Raw genomic sequence first — 13,167 nt, 5'->3', positions numbered from 1 at the left:
TATCAGTACTCCGACATGTATTAGATAATCAATACTAGTTTTTTTATTGCATGATACATGGTAGTAATCTGTACGATGTTGTGATGTAAGCATATCCGTAGCTAATGCGTATACAGTAAGCTAAGCCACCAGTCTCTGACCAACTCTGCACTGACTGTCCTGACACCACAGCTCAATTTCTCTCTCCTCTGGCCATCAATTCTCCTCCTGGTGTCTCTCTGCTCTCTAATGTGCATAATGGACTCCTAGTTATACGGTTGTGGTCTGTCGTATTTGTAATTATACACATGTAAAGTTCCCTCGGGGTCAGAACCAGCACCACAATCCATTGTTTTCCTATTGTTCAAACCGACCGCTCTCCCTCTGCCTACGTCACTTCCGTTAAGGGTTTTTCGATGCGGAAGTAAAATTTTCTCCCAAAAACGGAAGTCTTATTTATAAATTTATATTTATAAATATAATTTTAAGAAAAACTTGTTCCTACATTATATTTCTAAGCATTGGTTTAAGGGGGGGGGTCTAACCTGCAATATGCTCTTTAAGTCTTTTAGAATGTGAAAATTTATAAAAATAAAGGGGTTTATTTGAAGACCTCACATGCACCAGGATGACCTTTCAAGTTTCTGAAGGTTGTATGGGCTGGGGACTTTACAAACTGCAGAGGCCATGTCAGGATTTCAGCCTTCTCGGACAAAGCTTTGATCATTTATTAAAGAAAAGGGACTGTCCTGCCTTTTTAAAATTCAAATGTGTTGGGGCGGTGTTTAGTTCAGTTGGTAGAGCACCCGCCCCATGTGTAGAGCAGGCGGCCCTGGTTCGAATCCCACATTCAGCGGCCCTATCCTGCCTGTCATTCCCCCTCTCTGCCTCCCATTTCCTGTCACTCTCTGAACTGTCCTATCAATTAAAGGCATAAAAGCCCCAAAAATATACTTAAAAAAAAAACAATTCAAATGTGTAAAACCTTTTTTTTTTAACCTTAAATAGTCCCCTTTGACCCTAGTCAAAGTCACTCTAGGGTCTAATAAACTCACACACAATTGGCCCATGTATCGCGTACCATCACATAAACGGTATCATCATTGCCAGACTTGGCCCACATCTGGTTAACATACTATTTGCCTTGTCAGAAATAGACAAGAAGTGCCGGCTTGATGCCAGATCTGGCCCAGACCTGTCTGCTACGTATCTGGGCCACATACAACTAACCACAAATGGCCCACATTTGGCATGCCATTACATAAACGGTGCCATCATTGCCAGACCTGGCGCACACCTGGCTAACATACTATTTACCAGGTCAGAAATAGGCCAGAAGTGCCGGCTTGATGCCAGATCTGGCCCAGACCTGTCTGCTACTGTACAGACCTGGGCCACATACACCTAACCACAATTGGCCCACATTTGGCATGCCATTTCATAAACGGTGCCATCACTGCCAGACCTGGCCCACATCTGGCTAACATACTATTGCCATGCCAGATGTAGGCCAGAGGTGCCGGCTTGATGCCGGATCTGGCCCTGACCCGCTTGCTATGTGGGGCTGGCATTTCTAACAAGAAAACGGCTTGAAAACAATCTCACTGCACACACCTCTGCTGTGTGTGTGACTGCGGGCACAGCGGGGTTGGTTGCACCATGAGACATGAGAGGGGGGGATTCAATTACATTTTATAAAGATTAAAACACTTTGTTTTATGCTCTAGTCGACTGCCTATACCCCCTATGCCAAGAGCCGGCCCTGCAACCTCCTCTAGGACAAGTATCCAACATTTTAAACTGCCTCATTAAAACAGGTAACACACAACTGAACACCTGCTAGGCTTGCTAGCACAATGTTTCCTTCTGGAAGCGTGGCAAAGCACATAAAAAATAGGGACCCGCCATTTCTGCTATTTTTTTCGACACGCACCCAAAATACAACTAAATGTTAGTATATTAACAATATATGAACATTCAAAACTTACAGTAAGTCCAGTGAGGCTGACTGTTGCCACGTAGGTCCAACTTTCTGCAGTCCTCCGTGCTGCCTGTCTTCGGTGCTCCCCCCCTTTTATTGCATTTTAGCATGTACAAGGCCTATTATTAAATTCCACCTATTTGAAATAATAGAAATAAGAAGACTTTACCATTCTTATATGTAGGCCTTAATTCTATTAACTTGTACTTAAGTTGTGTTTTTAATTTATGCTTACTTAATAAAGAAATATTTCAATTTAATCAAACATTATTAGTATAAATTACTCAAAAAGAAAGAACATGTTACACAAACTTGACATAATTAAGTTAGTAGAACTTTTTTAAAACTTTGAGTATGCAGTACTTAATCTATTTAATTAATTTGAACGTTCGGGTTTACAGTGTAGCATAAGCTGTATTTGACTGAAAAAAGGTCTTTCACTGAAGTTTCCTTGCCTGAACTGGTTGAATGTGGATCTATTTCATGACAAACAAGGTTTTACCTGATCTTTAATTCATTGAGGGTGAAAACTGGCTTATGTCAATTTTTAGCATTTCAGAACAATAGTAGCCAGTCCAGGCTAGGAAACTTGCTTGAGAAACCTTTTTGCAGTCAAATACAGCTTATGCTACTGTACAGTGCACAGAGCACACAGTACAAATACACATAACAAAGTAGAAATATACAGAAAACTGTAGAAATACACAGTGGAAATACACAGCACACAGTATAAATATACAGTAGAATTACACATCACAGCAGAATAACTCCTCACAATAGAAATACTCAGTCGAAATACAGAGCAGACAATAGAAATGCACAGTAGAAATACTTATCACAGTAGAAATACACTGTAGAAATACAGAGCACACAGTAGAAATGCACAGTAGAAATACACATCACACAGTGGAAGTACACAGCACACAGTCGAAATACACTTTAGAAATACAGAGCAGACAATAAAAATACACAGCAGACATAAACATCACAGTAGAAATACACATCACAATATAAAAACACAGTGGAAATACAGAGCAGACACTAGAAATACACAGTAGAAATACACATCACAGTAGAAATACACATCACAGTAGAAATACACAGCACACAGTGCAAATACACTAGAAATACCACACAGTCAAAATACACAGTAGAAATACACAGTAGAAATACACAGCACAGAGTCGAAATACACTTTAGAAATGAAGAGCAGACAATAGAAATACGCAGTAGAAATACACATCACAATAGAAATGCACAGTAGAAATACACAGCACACAGTTGAAATACACAGTAGAAATACAGAGCAGACAAGAGAAATACACAGTAGAAATACACAGCACACAGTAGAAATACAGAGCAGACAAGAGAAATACACAGTAGAAATACACAGCACACAGTAGGAATACACTAGAAATACATAGCAGACGGTAGAAATACATTGTAGAAATACACATCATAAAGTCCAAATACACTGTAGAAATACACAGTAGAAATACACATCACAGTGGAAATACACAGTAGAAATATAGATCACAGTAGAAATACACATCACAGTAGAAATACACAGCACACAGTACAAATACTATAGAAATACATAGCACACAGTCAATATACACAGTAGAAATACAGAGCAGACAATAGAAATACACAGTAGAAATACATATCACAATAGAAATACACAGTAGAAATACACAGCACAATAGAAATACACAGTAGAAATACAGAGCAGACAATAGAAATACACAGTAGAAATACACATCACAGTAGTAATGCAGAGCAGACAATAGAAATACACAGTGGAAATACACGTCACAGTAGAAATACACAGTAGAAATACACAGCACACAGTACAAATACACTAGAAATACATAAGACACAGTCGAAATATACAGTGGAAATACACATCACAATAGAAATACACAGTAGAAATACACAGCAGACAATAGAAATACACAGTGGAAATACACATCACAGTAGAAATACACATCACAATAGAAATACACAGTAGAAATACACATCACAGTAGAAATACACATCACAATAGAAATACACAGTAGAAATACACATCACTGTAGAAACACAGAAGAAATACACAGCACACACTGCAAATACACAAGAAATACATAGCACACAGTCAAAATACACAGTAGAAAAAAGGAGGAGACAATAGACATACACAGAGAAATAGAAATCACAATAGAAATACACAGTAGAAATACACAGCACACAGTGCAAATACACTAGAAATACATAGCACACAGTCAAAATACACAGTAGAAATACAGAGCAGACAAGAGAAATACACAGTAGAAATACACAGCACACAGTAGAAATACACAGTAGAAATACACAGCACACAGTAGAAATACACTAGAAATACATAGCAGACAGTAGAAATACATTGTAGAAATACACATCATAAAGTCCAAATACACTGTAGAAATACACATCACAGTGGAAATACACAGTAGAAATATAGATCACAGTAGAAATACACATCACAGTAGAAATACACAGCACACAGTACAAATACTATAGAAATACATACAGTAGGTACTACTTCAAAGTGGCCATTTCACTCGCGGGGAGCGAGATTCACGCAACGCGTGAAATGTCAGTGACAACTGTAGCCACTAGGTGGAAGCATAGTACTGAATTGCAGCTGAAACGATTTTGGGACAATTCCACATTTGACCACAATGTAGCTGCAATGGAGAGTGGCGCTGTTTTAGGCTACAGGTAGAGTGAATGGAGAGGGGGACTGCTAAACCGTATCATATTGATTCAGACTGATTGTTTCACAGCGGTGGGACACCTCAGTTATCTGGGTGACCTTGGATAATCACTTGTGCTTTCTTTGTTTTACAGTAGAGCTAAACTACATTAGTCGTTTTTTAAGGAACATTTGTTTACTGGTAAAATTGCCGACCTGAATTATTGTCCCAGTCCGCCCCCGTGAGCATATATCACGGCCTGACTGGATGTTGCTTAAATATAAGAATAGCCAATAAAAATATCTGATACCCTAAAGACATCTGAGGTTGTGATTTCACTTGCTCGCTCGCTGCAGCCATGGCTAATAAGCGGAGGCAGAAACAATTACGCACAGCCTACAGAATTTTCTACGTCCATACAAGCATTTAAGAAATTATTCTTATCAGTTCCATAATTCAGAGAGGATTTTTACTCAACGAAAAAATTTATAAAGATCATCTTTTAGGTTGAAGACACGACAGCAGCACCTATGTCCAGACGCTGGTGTGTGTTATGACTGACGTATAGCTCCCCTGGTAGAGCAGCTCCCTCAGAAAGCAGAATCTGCCGCTAGTGTGAGTTCGAATCTCAGTTTAGGCTGTAACTTTAGTTAATGTGTTTTCTTTTCTCATCATCATCATCATCATTATGATCACATATAGCTCCAAGTTTGAGCAAATAAATGAGCAAATGAGCATTAATTCTCTGCCGGGCCGCGGCACCAGCTTTCCTGCTTGTGTACATAAAATACATTAAATTCTGACACCACAACTGTAGCGTACCGAATATCAATAGATGATAACCAGAAAAAAAACGTTCTATTGATCTGATTCACCGGCTTCATGGACGTCGGAACTATTTTCTGAGAGGGGGGGCGGGGGAAGCACGCACTTTTATCAATGATTAAGGATTTGATTTGAAGTTATTTTATAATGGCGTGCAGTTATAAGAGAACTAGATGGATGAACACGGCATCTTTATTGTTAAGAAAATGAAACTCCAGGAAGCTCCCCACTGCGTAAAAACGCAGCGCAGCCAGGAGCTGCACCTCCGGGCTGAGGGCAAAATTGCAGCGGGTTGCTCTCTGGATGTGTGGAGACAGAGTGATCAGCCGTTGGATCTCCGCACGGGGCAGCCGGTACTTTGCCTGGACAGCCCGGTCTGACAGCACGTCCAGTGGGGAGAAGTGCTGACGCACGTATGCATTTATGTAAACCGTCTGGCTTCGCGCACGGCGACGCTGTTGGTTCGCAGCGAGAATGTGCTGTATTGTAGCCATCGTTTCTCACACGCGCGGACTTTGGCAACGCATTTATATACTGTAGAGTAGCAGGTGAAGCCTCTCTGGATGAGGTTCAGTTGAGTTTAATTACATCTGTTTCCTTGATATCTGTGAAATGCCACAGGGTTGTTGTATTTTTATGTGTAGCAGCCTACTATAAACTCATATGCAGATATGTGTGGAAAACTTAAACGTGTAATTCAATAACAAGGTTTTTTCTTCTTCTTCTATTAGCCTATGTTTCTTGCGCCAGTGGTCCGCAGCTATGAGCGCATTTCAACATTGAGCATTGTTTTATTATTTCGAAAAGTGGAGGATGTAAATTTCCCTGACGCGGCTTGATCACTGAGCATTTGGCTGTAAGAAGGCTGTTAAGAGTGGGTCAGCTCGATCTTACATTTCCTTCTTAGTGAAAGATCTTCTTAAGCTAAGAGCGACTCTGGAAAACACATCCTTCTTTCACAGCGTTCTTAAGAGCGCTCCTAAGAAGATCTTAGCACTTAAGAGCTCCTTAACGAATCTGAGAAACGCGGCCATTGGCAGGGCCAGACACAGCTTAATGAGCTTCTCCACCTCCGAATGCAGGATGGACACATCCTGGATGGTGCTTACTTCTCGTCCCCTACACACATTCCTCAGTATGGGGGAATGCAAATGTTAAGGCATCTGGAACAAGTTGCTTAACTGGAAAGACCACATCCATCCCCCACACTTTTGAAAAGCTTGCTACGCCAGCGCCCCCACCCCCACCCCCGCGCGCTGAGGACAGCAAAGAGGTCTGCAACAAATACATTGATCACTTGGCCAAGGGATCTCCTCCTGCAGGGAGACGGCTTCAGGGACTCAGTCCGCTTTAAATAACCTTCTGTATATCCGACTACTGTGAAGCTGCTGATTATGTATTTTAATAAAGCTAGAGAAAACTGTCTGACATGACGTGGCGTCATTCTTCTTTCTATAAGCCTGTTGTAGAAAATAGAAGGAATAGAAAGCACAAATATTTGTGTTAAATTCTGACACCACAACTGAAATAAAGAAAGCCGGTCATAGACGTCGGAACTCACGCACCCCATCAGCCACCCTACCCACGGGAAGATACGAGAAGTAAGCACCATCCAGGATGTGCATATGGACCTGGTGCGCTCCGAGGCGGAGCGGCGTTTTGATCAGGAAGGACTCCGCATAGCTGCAGGGCGAGAGCAGGCAGTTCTTGAGGCGGCTCAGGGGAAACGAGTGGATGTGGGTTCCTCGGAACTGACCCCCTTTCCACGAGAGAGGTGGAGAAGCTCATTAAGCTGTGCCTGGCCCTGCCAATATCTGTCGCGGCATCCGAGCACTCTTTCTCAGCCTTGCGCAGGCTGAAAACCTGGCTGCACACCATGACGCAGGAGAGACCAACACATTTGACCGTTATGAACGTTCACAGTGACCTTATGGATGAAAGCGATGTCTCGACCCTGCTTAAAATCTTCATCAGTGGGTCAACTGAGAGAAGGTCCACTTTTGGATATGCATGAAAGCCCTGAGTCAGGAGCGCAGACTTTTCTTTTTTTCATTCAAGGGTACAAATAATGCCGTTATGTTCCTTAAATGGCTTGATTTAGTGATCAAAGTTTCATTTTCTTAACAATAAAGATGCCGTGTTCATCCATCTAGTTCTCTTATAACTGCACGCCATTATAAAATAACTTCAAATCAAATCCTTAATCATTGATAAAAGTGCGTGCTTCCCCCGCCCCCCCTCTCAGAAAATAGTTCCGACGTCCATGAAGCCGGTGAATCAGATCAATAGAACGTTTTTTTTCTGGTTATCATCTATTGATATTCGGTACGCTACAGTTGTGGTGTCAGAATCTATGTACACAAGCAGGAAAGCTGGTGCCGCGGCCGGTGGAGAATTAATGCTCATTTGCTCATTTATTTGCGCAAACTTGGAGCCATATGTGATCATAATGATGATGAGAAAAGAAAACACATTAACTTAAGTTACAGCCTACACAGAGATTCGAACTTGTATCAGCGGGTGATTCTGCTTACTGAGGGAGCTGCTCTACCAGGGGAGCTATACGTCAGTCACAATGTTTTCATGTGCCTTATCTTTCACCGACCCGCTGCCCCAGCTGACACACCAGCGTCTGGACATACGTGCTGCTGTCGTGTCTTCAACCTAAAAGCTGATCTTTATACACTTTTTCGTTGAGTAAAAATCCTCTCTGAATTATGGAACTGATAAGAATCATTTCTTAAATGCTTATATGGACGTTGAAACTTCTGTAGGCTGTGCGTAATTTAAAAGGCTTCATAGTGAAAAAAAATCATTCATCTCATCCGCCATCAACATCATCAACAACTCACTAAGTTTGTCCTTGCTAGAGGGACCCTGTAGCGACAGGCTGAAGGAAGGAGTTGGAATGAGGTGTGGAGTGGGTGAGGTATTATTAGCTACATTCTTGTATTTAAGCAACAATGAACAGAAACATAAATCAGGCAACTCTGTCCATTCCCGTTCATGGTCACTGCTCCCTGCTGCTGCATGTTGTCGTCCTCCTGCTCACAGATGCCACCTGGTGGTTGTTTGGGCACATTGCCGCTTCTCATGAAAACACAATTTATCCGCCACTAAAAAGGTGTGTGATTCTCGCGTGATTCACGCGAGAATCACGCGTGAACTCGGCCACAACGAAGTAGTACCTACTGTAGCACACAGTCAATATACACAGTAGAAATACAGAGCAGACAAGAGAAATACACAGTAGAAATACAGAGCCAACAATAGAAATAAACAGTAGAAATACATATCACAATAGAAATACACAGTAGAAATACACAGCACAGAGTTGAAATACACTTTAGAAATACAGAGCAGACAATAGAAATACACAGTAGAAATACACATCACAGTAGTAATACAGAGCAGACAATAGAAATACACAGTGGAAATACACGTCACAGTGGAAATACACGTCACAGTAGAAATACACATCACAATAGAAATACACAGTAGAAATGCACAGTAGAAATACACAGCACACAGTACAAATACACTAGAAATACATAAGACACAGTCGAAATATACAGTGGAAATACACATCACAATAGAAATACACAGTAGAAATACACAGCAGACAATAGAAATACACAGTGGAAATACACATCACAGTAGAAATACACATCACAATAGAAATACACAGTAGAAATACACATCACAATAGAAATACACAGTAGAAATACACATCACTGTAGAAACACACAGAAGAAATACACAGCACACACTGCAAATACACAAGAAATACATAGCACACAGTCAAAATACACAGTAGAAAAAAGGAGGAGACAATAGACATACACAGAGAAATAGAAATCACAGTAGAAATACACATCACAATAGAAATACACAGTAGAAATACACAGCACACAGTGCAAATACACTAGAAATACATAGCACACAGTCAAAATACACAGTAGAAATACAGAGCAGACAAGAGAAATACACAGTAGAAATACACAGCACACAGTAGAAATACACAGTAGAAATACACAGCACACAGTAGTAATACAGAGCAGACAATAGAAATACACAGTGGAAATACACGTCACAGTAGAAATACACATCACAATAGAAATACACAGTAGAAATGCACATCACAATAGAAATACACAGTAGAAATACACATCACAGTAGTAATACAGAGCAGACAATAGAAATACACAGTGGAAATACACGTCACAGTAGAAATACACATCACAATAGAAATACACAGTAGAAAGGCACATCACAATAGAAATACACAGTAGAAACACACAGCACACAGTAGTAATACAGAGCAGACAATAGAAATACACAGTGGAAATACACGTCACAGTAGAAATACACATCACAATAGAAATACACAGTAGAAATGCACATCACAATAGAAATACACAGTAGAAATACACATCACAGTAGTAATACAGAGCAGACAATAGAAATACACAGTGGAAATACACGTCACAGTGGAAATACACATCACAATAGAAATACACAGTAGAAATGCACATCACAATAGAAATACACAGTAGAAACACACAGCACACAGTACAAATACACTAGAAATACATAGGACACAGTCGAAATATACAGTAGAAATACACATCACAATAGAAATACACAGTAGAAATACACAGCAGACAGTAGAAATACAGAGCAGACAATAGAAATACACAGTGGAAATACACATCACAGTAGAAGTACACATCACAATAGAAATACACAATAGAAATACACAGTAGAAATACACATCACAGTAGAAATACACATCACAATAGAAATACACAGTAGAAATACACATCACTGTAGAAACACACAGAAGAAATACACAGCACGCAGCGCAAATACACAAGAAATACATAGCACACAGTCAAAATACACAGTAGAAAAAAGGAGGACACAATAGATATACACAGAGGTATACAAATCACAGTAGAAATAGACAGTAGAAATACACATCACAATAGAAATACACAGTAGAAACACACAGCACACAGTACAAATACACTAGAAATACATAGGACACAGTCGAAATATACAGTAGAAATACACATCACAATAGACATACACAGTAGAAATACACAGCAGACAGTAGAAATACACAGCAGACAATAGAAATACACAGTGGAAATACACATCACAGTAGAAATACACATCACAATAGAAATACACAATAGAAATACACAGTAGAAATACACATCACAGTAGAAATACACATCACAATAGAAATACACAGTAGAAATACACATCACTGTAGAAACACAGAAGAAATACACAGCACACAGTGCAAATACACAAGAAATACATAGCACACTGTCAAAATACACAGTAGAAAAAAGGAGGAGACAATAGATATACACAGAGAAATACAAATCACAGTAGAAATACACAGTAGAAATACACATCACAATAGAAATACACAGTAGAAATACACAGCAAACAGTAGAAATACACTAGAAATACATAGCACACAGTCGAAATACACAGTAGAAATACGCATCACAGTAGAAATACACAGTAGAAATACACAGCACACAGTACAAATGCACTAGAAATACACAGCACAGTCGAAATACACAGAGCAGACAAGAGAAATACACAGTAGAAATACAGAGCCAACAATAGAAATAAACAGTAGAAATACACAGTAGAAATACACAGCACAGAGTTGAAATACACTTTAGAAATACAGAGCAGATAATAGAAATACACAGTAGAAATACACATCACAGTAGTAATACAGAGCAGACAATAGAAATACACAGTGGAAATACACGTCACAGTAGAAATACACATCACAATAGAAATACACAGTAGAAATACACAGCACACAGTACAAATACACTAGAAATACATAGGACACAGTCGAAATATACAGTAGAAATACACATCACAATAGAAATACACAGTAGAAAAAAGGAGGAGACAATAGACATACACAGAGAAATACAAATCACAGTAGAAATACATAGTAGAAATACACATCACAATAGAAATACACAGTAGAAATACACAGCAAACAGTAGAAATACACTAGAAATACATATCACACAGTCGAAATACACAGTAGAAATACGCATCACAGTAGAAATACACAGTAGAAATACACAGCACACAGTACAAATGCACTAGAAATACACAGCACAGTCGAAATACACAGTAGAAATACAGAGCAGACAAGAGAAATACACAGTAGAAATACAGAGCCAACAATAGAAATAAACAGTAGAAATACACAGCACAGAGTTGAAATACACTTTAGAAATACAGAGCAGATAATAGAAATACACAGTAGAAATACACATCACAGTAGTAATACAGAGCAGACAATAGAAATACACAGTGGAAATACATGTCACAGTAGAAATACACATCACAATAGAAATACACAGTAGAAATGCACATCACAATAGAAATACACAGTAGAAATACACAGCACACAGTAGAAATACACTAGAAATACATAGGACACAGTCGAAATATACAGTAGAAATACACATTACAATAGAAATACACAGTAGAAATACACAGCAGACAGTAGAAATACACAGCAGACAATAGAAATACACAGTGGAAATACACATCACAGTAGAAATACACATCACAATAGAAATACAAAGTAGAAATACACATCACAGTAGAAATACACATCACAATAGAAATACACAGTAGAAATACACATCACAATAGAAATACACAGTAGAAATACACATCACTGTAGAAACACACAGAAGAAATACACAGCACACAGTGCAAATACACAAGAAATACATAGCACACAGTCAAAATACACAGTAGAAAAAAGGAGGAGACAATAGACATACACAGAGAAATACAACTCACAGTAGAAATACACAGTAGAAATACACATCACAATAGAAATACACAGTAGAAATACATAGCAAACAGTAGAAATACACTAGAAATACATAGCACACAGTCGAAATACACAGTAGAAATACGCATCACAGTAGAAATACACAGTAGAAATACACAGCACACAGTACAAATGCACTAGAAATACACAGCACAGTCGAAATACACAGTAGAAATACAGAGCAGACAAGAGAAATACACATCACAATAGAAATACAGGGTAGATATACACCGCACACAGTACAAATACACTAGAAATACATAGCACAGTCAAAATACACAGTAGAATTACATATCACAATGGAAATACACATCACAGTAGAAATACACAGTAGAAATACACAGCACACAGTGCAAATACGCTAGAAATACATGGCACACAGTTGAAATGCACAGTAGAAATACACAGTATTTAATAACAACCAAATTGTGATAAGACAGAGGCCCATTACTTTTTCTCAGTGGGAGAAGAAAGGCATTCACACCTTAGGGGATGTTTATAATGATACTGGTCTTCGCTCATTTCAGGATCTGAAAGACTGTTATGACCTGCCAGGCTCATCTTTCTTTTTTTATCTTCAGCTTAGGGCGGCACTTAAGGCCTATGGAGTCCCGTGGGGTTAGCCACTGAAACAACACCCCTTTCACAAACTTGTTACGAGCAGAGGAACCTCCCGGGGCTTTGTCTCTACTTTTTATACTTTTCTACTGAAGTCCTCTTACAAGGACCTGCTCTTAGACAAACAGTGGAGAAGTGATTTTGAT

Source organism: Pagrus pagrus (assembly GCF_965226575.1).
Source record: "Pagrus pagrus genome assembly, contig: HAP1_SCAFFOLD_90, whole genome shotgun sequence".
Classification (NCBI taxonomy): Eukaryota; Metazoa; Chordata; class Actinopteri; order Spariformes; family Sparidae; genus Pagrus; species Pagrus pagrus.
The sequence above is the reverse complement of the archived record's forward strand: the minus strand, read 5'-3'. Positions refer to the sequence as shown.